Source organism: Mandrillus leucophaeus, unplaced genomic scaffold (genome assembly GCF_000951045.1).
Source record: "Mandrillus leucophaeus isolate KB7577 unplaced genomic scaffold, Mleu.le_1.0 Scaffold206, whole genome shotgun sequence".
NCBI lineage: Eukaryota > Metazoa > Chordata > Mammalia > Primates > Cercopithecidae > Mandrillus > Mandrillus leucophaeus.
This window is the reverse complement of record NW_012102099.1, coordinates 2,646,556-2,660,910: the sequence shown is the minus strand read 5'-3', so window position 1 is coordinate 2,660,910 and position 14,355 is coordinate 2,646,556. Positions and strand designations below refer to the sequence as shown.

At 40.5% G+C, this 14,355-nt stretch overlaps 1 protein-coding gene across 3 annotated transcripts in view; it reads left to right on the top strand.

Annotated features, from left to right (window-relative positions):
* The window catches only part of CSNK2A1 (casein kinase 2, alpha 1 polypeptide), a 66,764-nt gene that overhangs the window by 3,703 nt on the left and 48,706 nt on the right, over positions 1-14,355 (top strand). The window contains exon 2 of one of the 3 annotated variants that reach the window (XM_011979840.1): positions 13,158-13,274. The exons of the other annotated variants lie outside the window; for them this stretch is intronic. The gene's annotated coding sequence lies outside the window, so the exon portion shown is untranslated. The remainder of the gene's footprint in view (positions 1-13,157; positions 13,275-14,355) is intronic. 3 annotated transcript variants of the gene reach the window in all.

Genomic DNA, 14,355 nt, shown 5'->3' with positions numbered 1-14,355 from the left:
CGTGTTAGCCAGGATGATCTCGATCTCCTGACCTCGTGATCCGCCCGCCTCGGCCTCCCAAAGTGCAGGGATTACAGGCGTGAGCCACCGCGCCCGGCCAGGTTAGAATAATTTTAAGGGGCGTGATAGAAAAGGCCTAGAACACAGGAGGATCACTTGAGCCCAGGAAGTCGAGGCTGCAGGGAGTGGTAATGGCACCACTGCACTCCAGCCTGGGTGGCAGAGTGAGACCCTGTCAAAAAAGAAAAAAGAAAAGGCCTAGGACAGACTTTTAATAGCAATATGGATGTTAGTGACTCTGCTAATGAGGGCCCAGACAGAAGTGAGGTCTTTCTTATTGGAAACGGGCAGAAAGGGGACCCTTGTTACGTAGCAGCAACTAAGTTTAGCAGAATTTTATCCTATGGTTATATGGAAAGCCAAATTTGTAAGTGATGAACTTGTATATTTAGCTGAGATTTCCAAGCAAAGTATTAAATGTGCAGCCTGGTTTATTTGTGAATGTGAACTTTAATGTAGTGAACCCCTGTGGAATACTTCCACAGCCTGTTAGGTTCTTGAGAATTTTATGCCAACATAAACAATTTTCTTTTGGATTGAAAGAGACAGAAAGTAATAGGGCTGTTGGACCCCCCAGATTCTACTGATAGGAAGCAGGCTGATAAAACTACTCACATGTGAATGTGTTGCTTTTCGTAAAAAAAGAAGGGTGACTCAGACGGAGATGGGAGAGCCCAGAGGGGTGGAGCTAAAAGCTGGAGAGGATTTTTTCCCAGGCTTTGAAGTGGAATAGAGATTCCCTAGATTTTGAAACTACTTTGGACCCGTGGCTCTGTTTTCTTTTACATTTTGCCCGTTTGAACTGGAATGTTTATAACTGTTATTCTATATCTGTCTCACAATAGTATTTTGGGAGCAGAGAACTTGTTTTCTTAGGAATTGTGCCCTAGGAGTTGGACTTACTGTTTTATCCCCAGAACCTCATCCACACCTGAATAGATGAATGAGATTTGGGACTTTTGAAATAAGCTTTAGATGGGAAAGCTTTGGGACCTTGGGATGGGATGGATGTGTTTTGCATTTGGGAGAGAGATGAATCCTTGGAAACCAGAAGGCAGACTGTTGTAAACATAATGGCTCCCCTATGATTTCCATACTATAAACCCTGGAACCTGAGTATGTTATGTAGATTTAATTAAAGTTAAGGATCTTAGGTAGATTATCTTGGATTTTCTGCGTGGTTTATTCTACTCACATAAGCACTTAAAAGCAGAGAACTTTTTCTGGCTGGTGTCAGAGATGAGGCAGAAGGGGAAGTCCGAGATTTGAAGCATGAGAACGACTTAGCCTGCCATTACTGGAGGGGACCAGATTGAAAGCATGAGAGGGGGAATGCAGGCAGCCTCTAGTAGGAAAGGCCAGTCCCAGCTGAAAACCAGCAAGGAAGTGGGAACCTCAGTCCTACAGCTGCAAGGAACTAAATTCAGCCAATATGAATGAATGTGGAAGCAGATTTTCTCCAGAGTTTCCAGCAGGGAACTAGTCCACTGGATACCCTCATTTAGCCCTTGTGAGACCCAGTCAAGCCCGCTGACTTCTGTAAGATAATCAATTTGTGTTGTTTTGTTTGTGATAATTTGTTATGTCACAATGGAAAACAAATACAGGAGTTTTGCTGGTGTTATTTCAGAGTCTTTGGGATATTATTTTCTAGAGAACAAAGATAGCAAAGATTCTATAAAATGACTTAGTCCTGAAAGACTCCATGGAATAATGGTGTTGAGTGGAACCTGTACCTCTTTCTTGATGTTTGAATATTATTATTGTCCTTAGATGCAGTTTGAAGGGGCTTGATGACCAGCTTAGTGAAATGTAGTTTCTGAAGATCTAGAACATTAATAGGATTCCTGTAAATAGGTGGTTTTTCCATATTTTGGATAAATGACATAATTTCTTCATTAGTTTTTATTGGCTTAATAATAGTTTATATGACAACCTTTTAAGGCTTATTTCATATTTTTTAGAGGAGATGGAAATGGATGATATATTTTTGTGAATTTGTAACTGTCTCTCTGTTCTCTCACACCTCCCACCCCACCCCAGCTCAGCTCAAAGTTGTAAGATCTTTTCTCCCTGTCATTGTCTGTTGAGGTTGTTGAGTTTAAGAGTCAGATCTGGGAATCATCACTACAGAATGGAGTTTCTAGCTTTCAAGAAAAGTCTTTTGTTTTTGTTCTTTAACAGTGTCCTATTGGTTGGATTCATAAAATATGGATTAACTAAATTTTAATTTAGTTAATGAAGATGATGAAGGAAATGAGACCATCTCTTTTGAGTTATTACCTGAATAGAAAGATGATTACAAGATTAGCATTTGAGGACATGAAAGACTTTAGAGATTATGTTTGACTTTGGGTTTAGAGTAAGGGATATTGGGCCACATGAATAGTTAACTGATCTACTAAGATATCTCAGCCCTAGAGCTAGTCTAGAATCCTGGTCCAGCCAACAGTCATGACTTTCGAGCTATATTCCCTGAGTACCCTTTTCTACTGTTGGCCGGGCTTGGTGGTTCACACCTGTAATCCCAGCTCTTTGAGAGGCCGAGGTGGGTGGATCACTTGAGGTCAGGAGTTCAAGGCCAGCCTGGCCAACATGGTAAAACCCTGTCTCTACTAAAATTAGCTGAGTGTGGTGGTGCGTGCCTGTGATCCCAGCTACTCAGAAGGCTGAGAATCACTTGAACCTGGGAGATGGAGGTTGGTTGCAGTGAGCCGAGATCATGCACTCCAGCCTGGGGGACAGAGTGAGACTCCGTCTCAAAAAAAAAAAAAAAAAAGAGAGATGTTAACTGTCTATAATATTCAACTGTATGACAGCTTTTGCATAAATATTTCAGTATGATTTGTACAAGTTAAGAAACTGAAAACCAGTATGATTTGCCATTGAATTAGGTAAGGGCTTAGTATTTTAAGGTAATAAATAATGTGATACTTGATTTGAAATGAGAAACTGGACTTTGATCTGTCACAATTCATGGGTAACCTGGATAAGGTTTGTTTCATGAGAGTATTAATGTGTTCTTATACCTAAATTTCTTTGAACTTCTGAGATGGATAATTTCAAAAGTAGCATGTCATTTAGTTTATAGAGAAATCTAGGCCAGCCAGCTTTTCAAATGAAGAAATTCCTCTAGGATTATTAAGGAAAAGTAACTGCTATCATTGTAACAAAGGATGTATTTTCATTGGGTTATAGACAATTGGTAGTTTTCTTACACTGAGTGCTCCCAGATGTACCTTTTTTTTAAAAAAAAAACATGTAGAAGTCAAAGATTGAGTCTTTTAAAAAGTTTAAGGTGAAAGCACTCACAGTATCACAAGATACTGCTAGGAGTGGCATTTTAACTGGTTTCTACAAATTCTGTCTTTCAGTCTTAGATATTAAAAAACCGTTCTTAGCAACAGTTGCTATGGTGGGCAAGCTTCTTTACATTCATGGTGATAATGTTTTCTTGCATGGAAAATATTGTGTTATCTGAGGTGACAGTTTTAGGGTTAAATACCAAGGTACAAGTTAGGTTAATGTTTTATAATTTTTTATGTGTGACATCTTAAATGCTCTTATATTGGCTTCTCTTTTCTTTTTATACTTTCTTGTCTTGTGGGTTTTTCTGACAGGTTTTATTAGCTGAAACAGTTTAATTTGCTTGGAAAAGTGAACACTTGGAATTTTCCTGAAGTTATGACTAATGCTTTAATGGGCATTTCTCAATTTAGCTATCTCATCAATGTTCTATAAATTTTAAGAAAGCTACCCTGTTTAAAATGAATGGATAAATTATTTTCCAAAAAATGGTATCATGTCATATCCAGAAGTACAAGATAGTCATTTTGGGTTATTGAATTCATAACCACTCAAAAGATGTTGTTCATTCAGCAGATCCTGAGTACCTGCTACATTTCTGGCAGGTATTGTGCTGAAGATCTCCAAACTGTCACTGCCCTCCAAGCTTAAAATTGATTGACGTTTTCTAATAATAGGCATATCATAGCACAACTTAGTATCTTTTGGAGGTATTTTCTTATGATAACTCCTATTTGCTTTGTGTCTTAGGTATAGTTTCTGAAACAGCTACAGAAATGAGAAGGGGGTAGAATAGATAATTAATTGAGATTGCTGGTAGGGAGGCAAAGGCAGCCGGATAGTGGGAAAGAAATCCCACTTTGAGTTTGGGGAAGTTTACTTAACTTCTTCAAGTCTGGGAGTTCTTGTCTCTACAGTTGGGATAACAACTACCTTGGGCAACTTACTAACCTTCAGTCTCTTCATCTGTAACATGGGAATTAGTAGTACCTACCTCAGGATTTTTGTGAGGATTAATAACTAGAGTACCAGCTAGTATTATCATCTCAGGATTACTGAGAATTAAAGGAGAAAATTTATAAAATGTCTGGCATATAGGTGCCCAACATTAGTTCTTTCCCTTCCCTTTCAGAGAAAACAATGTGTTTATTGCCAGTGCTGTCATTCTTCATTCTTTATTTTCATTTTCAGCTGCCAAGAGTTCTTATTTTTTTAATGAGACTTTTGACCTGTACTTCCTGTTTCAAATGTAGCCTGTTGGGTGGGTGAGGTATGAATTGCTGCCTAGGGGTGGATCAGTATGTAACTCACGCCCAGTGTAGATTACCTCAATTACTCGTGTACAGTGTCTATTAGCTAGTCTTGGTGAGTCTAGGGTTCTTTTGCTTCAAGATAGAGAAGGTAATCTTCCCATCTCAGACACAGGAAAAGGTCTACCTTTGCTCACCTATAGACTTGTGAATATAGATCAGAGGTCTTATTCCCAGTGGTTCTTTTATCACAGTTTGGGAATTACTTGAATAGTGTGTGTTAGGGATGTGTTTGGAGAAGGCCACCTCCCTGCATTAACATCTTCTCTGTGTCTTGTTCTCTCAGGTAATCCACTAACTTGGCTTTCTTGTTTGCTTTGTATTATTAAGTGATAACTGTAGGCAGACCAGGAACTTGTATTTATCGGCACTTTAAAACTTTTTTTTTTTTTTTGAGTTGGAGTCTCACTCCGTTGCCCAAGCTGGAGTGTAGTAGCGCAATCTCTGCCTCCTGGGTTCAAGTGGTTCTCCTCTGTCAGCCTCCCAAGTAACTGGAATTACAGGAGCTTGCCAACCTAACCAGCTAATTTTTGTATTTTTAGTAGAAGTGGGGTTTCGCCGTGTTGGCCACGCTGGTCTCGAAATCCTGACCTCAGGTGATCCACCCACCTCAGCCTCCCAGAGTGCTGGGGTTACAGGCGTGAGCCACTGGCCAGTGTTTTGTGTATTCAAGATTATATAGAATGGCTACAAATGGCCATCTGCTTTGGAGTTGTCTACCTTTTGTAAAAAAATGAAAATGGGCCGAGTGCAGTGGCTCATACCTGTAATCCCAGCACTTTGGGAGGCCGAGGCAGGCGGACTGGTCTGAGGTCGGGAGTTCGAGACCAGCCTGACCAACATGGAGAAACCCCATCTCTACTAAAAATACAAAATTAGCCAGGCGTGGTGGCGCATGCCTGTAACCCCAACTACTACGGAGGCGGAGGCAGGAGAATCGCTTGAACCTGGGAGGCGGAGTTTGCAGTGAGCCAAAATCTGCGCCATTGCACTCCAGCCTGGGCAACAAGAGCGAAACTCCGTCTCAAAAAAAAAAAAAAAAAGAAAATAGACTATTGCCTAGCAATTAAAAGTATTCAAACATGTATTTTGCTACATAATTTATTGTAAGAAGGTTATCAATGGTAAATAAAATGTTTTCATTATTTGCTTCTATTTGTCTGTCTTCCTGACCAGTTCATTTTTCCTTCCAGTGAAGCTATCTTGACCTAGGGTTTTCTTTGTGGGTAGTTTTTGAATTTTTTTGTAGAGACAACGTCTCACCATGTTGCCCAGGCTGGTCTCAAACTCCTGGGCTCAAGCAGTCCTCTTGCCTCAGCCTCCCGAAGTGCTGAGATTACAGTCATGAGCCACCGCACTGGTCTGAAGATTTTTTTTTTGTTTTTTTTTGGGAGACAGCGTCTCACTCTGTTGCCAGGCTGGAGTGCAGTGGCACAACCTTAGATCACTGCAACCTCCACCTCCCGGGTTCAAGCAATTCTCCTGCCTCAGCCTTCCAAGTAGCTGGGACTACAGGCGCACACTGCCATGCCTGGCTAATTTTTTTTTTTTTTGTATTTTAGTAGAGATGGGGTTTCACCATGTTGCCAAGGCTGGTCTCGAACACCTGAGCTCAGGCAATCCACCCATTTCAGCCTCCCGGAGTGCTGGGATTCCAGGCATGAGCACCCGGCCTGGTCTGAAGAGTTTTTAAACACTACAGCTAAGGACCTGAACGTTCATTTGCAGCTACCTATATGCTCTTGTTACATACAGTTGTTATCCTAGTGGGTTTTTCACAGCCATCTTTTATGACTGTTTTTGGAAAACATCACATTGACCTTCATACATATTCAAAACTTTAGGCTTTGTTGCATCTGGAGCCCAACACTGAGGCCCACAGATGTCACCAACCCCCAGCCAGCATGGTGGGGCATGTTTCAGTTGTCTTCTTTTCTCCCTTCAGCAGCCACACAGAAAAGCTTTTCCATCATTTAAAATCTGATTTTTATACAATTTGTGGCCTGGTGGCCAGCCTATTCAGGTAAGAAAATAATGAAGAACCCTGACTATTGAAACTCAGTGTCCCACCCCTTCCTTGCCTCCAAATTTAAAGCAGTTCATTTTATTATAGTATTTTGGATAGGCTATAATAAATCAGTTTGGAGAATTAAGGAAATAGTATTAAATTTAGTGAAAAGAACCCATTTAGGCTTTGAATTCTAAACAAATCTGGCTTCCACCACTTAGTAATCCTGTTGTTTTTGGCAGATTATTTAACCTCTGAGTTTGTTTATTTCTAAAATCAGAATATGCATCTGATACTGTGTTTGGTTTATAAGAGGTATTCAAATGGTAGCAGCAGTTATTAAATTCATAAATGCTGAATTTTTCTTTAGATTACTGTATATCCCAAATGAAGTTTTCCATCTTTTGATTCCAGAGGGTTATAGCCAGTGGAATAAAGTTTCACATTGTGACTTTATTTTGCTTGTGTGGCATGGTAAAAAGGTGTAGAGATGATGACTTCTGTCCATTTGTTATATTCCATATTATAGGAGACAGTACTGGAGTTCAAATTTCTCTTAGGTGTTTGGGGTAGAACTGTTAATCCAAATCAAACTGCTTGGATTTTCTTCTAATACCTCCCTTCATTGGAAGATCTCACACTGTTGCTATGTCGTTTATGTCACATTGACACTCAGATCCCTTTTCTGGGTTGAAGGTAGAGAAATGTAATTCACACAAAAGGCCCAAATGCTAATATTTCATGTTTTACTGTACTTCCTGGTTTGTTTTATGGAAGTAATACTTACGTGTATTGCTTTAATTTTCTTTGTATGTATGTATTTATTTATTTTGAGACAGAATCTCTCTCTGTTACGCAGGCTGGAGTGCAGTGGCACGATCTCAGCTCACTGCAACCTCTGCTTCCTGGGTTCAAGTGATGCTCCTGCCTCAGCCTCCCAAGTAGCTGGAACTGCAGGTGTGCGCCACCACACCTGGCTAATTTTTGTATTTTTAGTAGAGATGGGGTTGTGCCATACTGGCCAGACTGGTCTTGAACTCCTGACCTCAGGTGATCCACCCGCCTTGGCCTCCCAAAGTGCTGGGATTATAGGCGTGAGCCACTGCACCTGGCCTGTGTGCATTGTTTTTAAAAACAAAAATGTTGAATGTTTTATAAGTAGGAATAAAAGCAGAAGGCCCCCAGGGGCATGTTAGGATTTATAATCTCCTAAAGTTAAGTATCCTGCAAGTTTACACAAGCAGTAACTTAATGAATTGCCAAGTATTACTGAGAATATTTGTGTTCCAAATTCAGAGCCTCAATCAAACCAGAAAAAAACATTCTGTTGGATTTGAACAGGTAGTTTTCTTATTTATTATATACTTAGAACCTTGGGACTTGAAGGTCAGAGAGTCAAGGGAACTGCCAAGGAGTTAGTTGCTAGATATTTTTTTGGTTTTTTTTGAGCTATATATATTTCCCCACTTGAAAAAACAAAAACACTACTACTTATTTGGCATTAGTGTGATAGGTGAGAGAGAATGTTGTTGGCCATGGTTACCACCTTAAATTGACATGGGAAAAGATAAATCAATATGAAGTGGAGGAAAAAAACAATAACTTCATTTAATCATACATTTTTACCATTAACCTGTTTTCTTTTGGCTTATCTTTCTGAGCTAAGGTAAGGAGACTTGGTTTGTCTTTGTTGTTTTTGGTTTTTTGTGTCAGTGATCTCCAAATAGATGATCTTCCAGATGAAATAGTTGCCTGTTAGTACATCTGGACAGTAATTGAAGGCTGCAAAAGATGATTGCGTATCTCTTGAAATAAGGGGAATTGTGAAATAGTTTTCTCAACCTGCTGCATGGATTTTGACTGTTCAGCTTGTGATCTCCACAAGTTATTCAAACTAGAATTTCTCAACCAGTGTATTGTGTCAGGGTGTGTTACAGATGTGTTGAGATACTGGTCCCCTCACACCTCTGGCCATTCATGCAGAATGTAGCTTGGATACAGCATCCAAACCAGTGACCTCAGATCCAGAGCAGTCTTGATCATTCACCCCATTGTGCCATACAAATATTATTTTCTTTCTGTCTTGACTTTTAAAAAGACTGGGCCAGGCATGGTGGCTCACACCTGTAATCCCAGCACTTTTTGAGGCCGAGGCGGGTGGATCACAAGGTTAGGAATTCGAGACCATCCTGGCCAACATAGTGAAACCCTGTCTCTACTAAAATACAAAAAAAAAAATTAGCCGGGCATGGTGGTGCTTGCCTGTAGTCCAGCTACTCGGCAGGCTGCGGCAGGGGAATCACTTGAACCCGGAAAGTGGAGGTTGCAGTGAGCCGAGGTAGTGCCACTGCACTCCAGGCCTGGTGACAGAGCGAGACTCCGTCTCAAAAAAAAAAAAAACTGGGAACACTAATTTAGAAAGCTCAGTAATTAGATATCTTAACAGTTTTAAGATTCAAGGGGGTAAGCAATCTTAAAATAATCTTGGCTTTAAGTTTTTAAAGCCATTTTAAGGTACCTCTCTGACCCCCAAGTAATTCTCTTTGGACATGTGATTCAAAGGGTATGCTTTAAAATACAAGATTGTAAATGATTTAAGGTTGGACAGTAGTGAAGAAATTCAGTTCTTATTTTCTAAGCAATAATGTGAGGCAGAAGTAAAGTTCCCTTTTGTAAAACTGTTATCTCTACCTGACTAACTCTGAATGCCACTGTATTTTTTCTGAGGCTGACATTTTGTTAATCATTCATCAAGCTTGGGTCTCATACTCTGAAGCCTAGGATACATTGTCTTCTTGTCTTCCTTCAGGAAAGAATGGCGTATACTTAGTTTGAGCAGTTTAATTTTTTAATATTTATGTAAATCACCAAGTTAGCCTTCTTAGATGTGTTTCTGTTTGTCTAACTCAGGAATTATTAATTTTGCTGAAGTTTACAGATTTCCTGAGCCTGTAATAGTTTTTTTCTTCAAAAAAAAGTACGTGTACATACTACTCTATATACATTTGCCAGATAGTTCATGGCCACTGATGTCATTGTTGAACTGCATTTTCACTTCCATAATTTTTGTAGTCTTAAGTAAGAGTTTCCCCTGTCTTATTATTTGTTTATAAATTTATGTATTTAGTATAGACCAGGGATTGATAGCTCAAATGCCTTCAGAAGTCGAGCCAATAAGGTAAAGGAAGAGTTGTCCAGGTTTACGTGTGGTATCTCCATTGGGTGTCTTTTAAAAGAGCCAGTTGTTGAACAGTCACAGCTTAGCATACCCAGGTGGTTTTTGTCAGTGCAGGAAGGAAGAACCGTTGTTACCAGACAGAGAGACCTACCTGCCCTCCCTCCTCCTTTATTTCTTTTAAGAAATAGAAAGTTAAATTTTTTTTTAGTGTTGGTAACTATCACTTTGAAAAATATTAATTATGAACAATGTTAATACATAATTCAACTTAATACTTTTTTTTTTTTTGAGACGGAATTTCGCTCTTGTCGTCCAGACTGGAGTGCGATGGCGCAATCTCAGCTCACTGTAACCTCCACCTCCCAGGTTCAAGTGATTCTCCTGTCTCAGGATCCCAAGTAGCTGGGATTACAGGTGCCCACCACCACCACGCCTGGCTAGTTTTGTATTTTTAGTAGAGATGGGGTTTCACCATGTTGGCCAAGGCTGTCACGAACTCCTGACCTCAGGTGATCCGCCTGCCTCGGCCTCCCAAACTGGTGGGATTACAGGTGTGAGCCACTACGCCTGGCCCCGATTCACTTTGTAAAAACACTGTGAAGGCCGGGCACTGTGGCTTATGCTGTAGTCCCAACACTTTAGAAGGCTGAGATGGAATAATCGCTTGAATCCAGGAGTTCAAGACCAGCCTGGGCAACATGGCAAAACCCCGTCTCTACTAAAAATACAGAAAATTAGCTGGGCGTGGTGGCATACACCCATAGTCCCAGCTACTTGGAAGGCTAAGGTAGGATGCTCACTTAAGCTCAGGAGTGTGAAGCTGCAGTGAAATGAGCTATGATCATGCCACTTGCACTCCAGCCTGGGTGGCAGAGCAAGGTCCTGACTCAAAAAAAAGAAAAAGAAAAAAAAAGTGAAAAACTTGTACACAAATGCACCTAGCAACATTGTTCATAGTAGCCAAAAAGTGGAGACAGTCCAAATATCCGTCAATGAATGGATAACCAAAATGTGGTATATTTATACAGTGAATTCAGCCACAAAGGGAAATTAACTACTGATACTTGCAACAATGTGGATAACCTTGTAGACATTTTGCTAAGTGAAAGAGTCCACATATTGCATGATTCCATTTATGTGAAATGTCCATAATAGGCAAATACATGGAGACAGAAAGCAGATTTTTGGTTGCCAGAGGACTGTAGGAAGAGGCTGTCAGGAGTTACTCCTCTGAGGTACTGAGTTTCTTTTTGGGGCGATGACGTGTTCTGGAATCAGTTAGTAGTGATGGTTCCACAACATTGTGAATATACTAAAACACACCATTTTAGGGTACCAATTGTACCCTAAATGGATTTTATCTCAATTTTTAAAAAGTAATATGTGAGCCAGATAGGAGACACACACAGAGTAGTCCTGTTCCCAGCCATCTGTGGGAAATATATTCCAAGATCCCCAGTGGATTCCTGAAACCACAGATAATACCAAACCTGATTGTTATCAAGTTGGAACACAGTTTTCTGTTCATGTCTTCTACCCACAAATTTAATGCCTTTTCCTTCTTAACTAAGCATTTATCACATACTGCGGTTATAACTTTTGCAGTTTGAGGTATGACAGCAAAACAACTGTGAATTTATTTTTCCCTCTTCACGTTATCACTGATAGAAGATTTGTTCTTACTATAGATCTTAGCAATTTCCGCATACAATTTTTTTTCCATGTTAAGTCAAGAACTTTCACCTTTTTACTTAAAGGAAGCACTTTACAGCTTCACATTGGCATTTCCAGATTCTCAGCATTGCTACTCTTGCACTTTGGGGAATTTCTTAAGTAAAATAAGGGTAACTTGAAGATAAGCACTGCAATACTGCAACTTTCAAGTAACCAAGAAGGCTACCAAGTGACTAATGAGCAGGTGGCATATACAGCTGGACAAAGGGATGATTCACATCCACGGCGGGAGGGTACTAGATGGTGCAAGATTTCATCACATTACTCAGAACCATGTACAATTTAAAACATGGCTGGGTGCAATGGCTCATGCCTGTAATCCCAGCACTTTGGGAGGGTAAGGTGGGAGGATTGCTTGAGCCCAGGAGTTCAAGACCAGCCCGGACAACATAGTGAGAAACCTTCTTTACCAAAAAAAAAAAAAAAAAGCCGGGAGTGGTGGTATATGCCCATGGTCCCAACTACAAGGGAGGCAGAGATGGGAGGTAGAGGCTGCTACAGTGAGCCACGGTTGCACCACTGCACTCCAGCCTGGGTGACTGAGTGAAGCCTCATCTCTAAAAACAAACAAAAATAAAACTTACAAATTGTTTATTTCTGGAATTTTCCATTTAATATTTTCAGACTGCAGTTGACTGCGGGTAACTGAAACCATGGGTATGGGGGTTAGCTGTGTTTGTGGTCCCAGTTTACAGTCCGTTGCTGTAGAACAGAAGAATAGGCAGTGAATCTAGACAAATGTTTTCCAATCACTATCTCTGACATCGGGAAGGTTATGCAGTTTTGCCTTCTGTAAAATGAGAAAGACATTACTTAGGTCATGGACTTGCTGGTTTAACAGTGATAAATCTGGCTGGGCATAGTGTCTCATGCCTGTAATCCCGGCATCTTGGGAGGCCAAGGTAGGAGGATTGCTTGAGCTTAGGACTTCCAGACGAGCCTGGGTAGCATAACAAAACCTCATCTCAGCAAAAAAGAAAAAGAGAAAGAAAAAAAGAAAAAAAATTTAATTAGCAGGGGACAGTAGTGTATGCCTATGGTCCCAGCTACTAAAGAAGCTGAGGGAGGAGGATTGCTTGAGCCTGGGCGGTCAAGGCTGCAGTGAGCTATGATCGTACCACTGCATTCCAGCCTGGGTAACAGAGCAAGACCCTGTCACACACACAAAAAGATATATCCCAAGAATCGGTGACTGACATAGGCATTCACATAATATCTTCAGAATTGAAAGGCAACCAGTTTTACAGCCCTTGCTTCCAGCCTGTTCTATTTTTGTCAGTTTTAGGACAACTCACCTTATTAACTGTTGGTTATTGATCACCTACAGAGGTGATGGTTGTCTCCTATGTAACCTACCTTCATGGCAGTGAAGAAGGGAGTGGGAGAAGGGTGATAATCCTTATATTCTGCAGTTTTCTCACTTTAATCAGGTAGGTTAAATCACATATCCAACATCAGATGTAGGTGTTAGTGGTTCTAGTGTACTTATTCTTCTGCAACCTCATGATGTCTTTTAAATCCAAGATCCATTCAGTAACGGAGTGCTGAACTGTTTTTGTAGCTCTGTCAAGGCTTGTCAAGCAGTGTGCTCATCACATGGTAAATCATGCAGCCTGGAACCTCATAAAAGCTCCAAGAAACATCATTCACCCATACTGACTAGTTTCACATCTCTTTGGTAAGTGATAGTAGGAAACCTTTTTTCTCTGGTTTAAAAAGGATGGATGCAATAACATTTATAGGTAAGACTGAGGAGCATTTTAAAAATCAACCACAGGCAGGGCACAGTGGCTCGTGCCTGTAACCCTAGTACTTTGGGAGGCTGAAGCGGTTGGATCACCTGAGTTCAGGAGTTTGAGACCAGCCTGGGCAATGGGGTGAACCACGGGGCATACACCAAGAGAAATAAATCAAAGTCCAAGTACTTGAATTCTTAATCTGAGGAGAGAGATGTATGTAAACAAAATACATTCAGTGTGACAATGTCAGAGAGTATATGGGGTTGCTGTGGCCCTGTAGAAGAGGTACTTGGCTCATTTTGGAGAGAGATGGGAATGCTTCATAGCGAATGTAAAGTTTGCTGATTCTTGAAGGGCGAGTAGGATTTCTCTTAGCAAGCAGTATTGGAAGGCATAATCAATGTATAAAAGCAGAGAGACCTGGAGAGGAGTGGGAAGCAAGTTCAGTTTAAACAAATGTTTTGAAAAAATGTTAAGCTGTGCAGTACAAAGACATTAGGATAGAATAGGTTGAAACAATACTGATTGAATTTATTGGTTATGGGACCATTTATGGTTTTCATTTTTTGTGTCAGTTTTTGTTTTTTCTTCCTGAGAATCAGACTGGCATCTTGTATCAGTTTTGATAAATTATTTTTCTTCTGGGAATTTCAAGTTTATGGGCAAAAGTTGTTCATGATATTGTCTTATCTTTTTACCATCTGTAGGATCTGTAGTGATGTATCATTTCCATTCATTATACTGGACGTTTACCCTAATTCATCCCTCACTGCCTCATTTCCATTCTTGATATTGGACATTTACCCTAATTCTCCCTCCCTGCCTCCTTCCCTCTCTCTCTTTCTCTCTGTCTTTCTTTCTTTTTTTGAGATAGAGTCTCACTGTGTCACCAGGCTGGAGTGCAGTGGTGCCATCTCAGCTCACTGCAAGCTCCGCCTCCCAGGTTCACACCATTCTCCTGCCTCAGCCTCCTGAGTAGCTGGGACTACAGGCGCCCACCACCATGCCCAGCTAATTTTT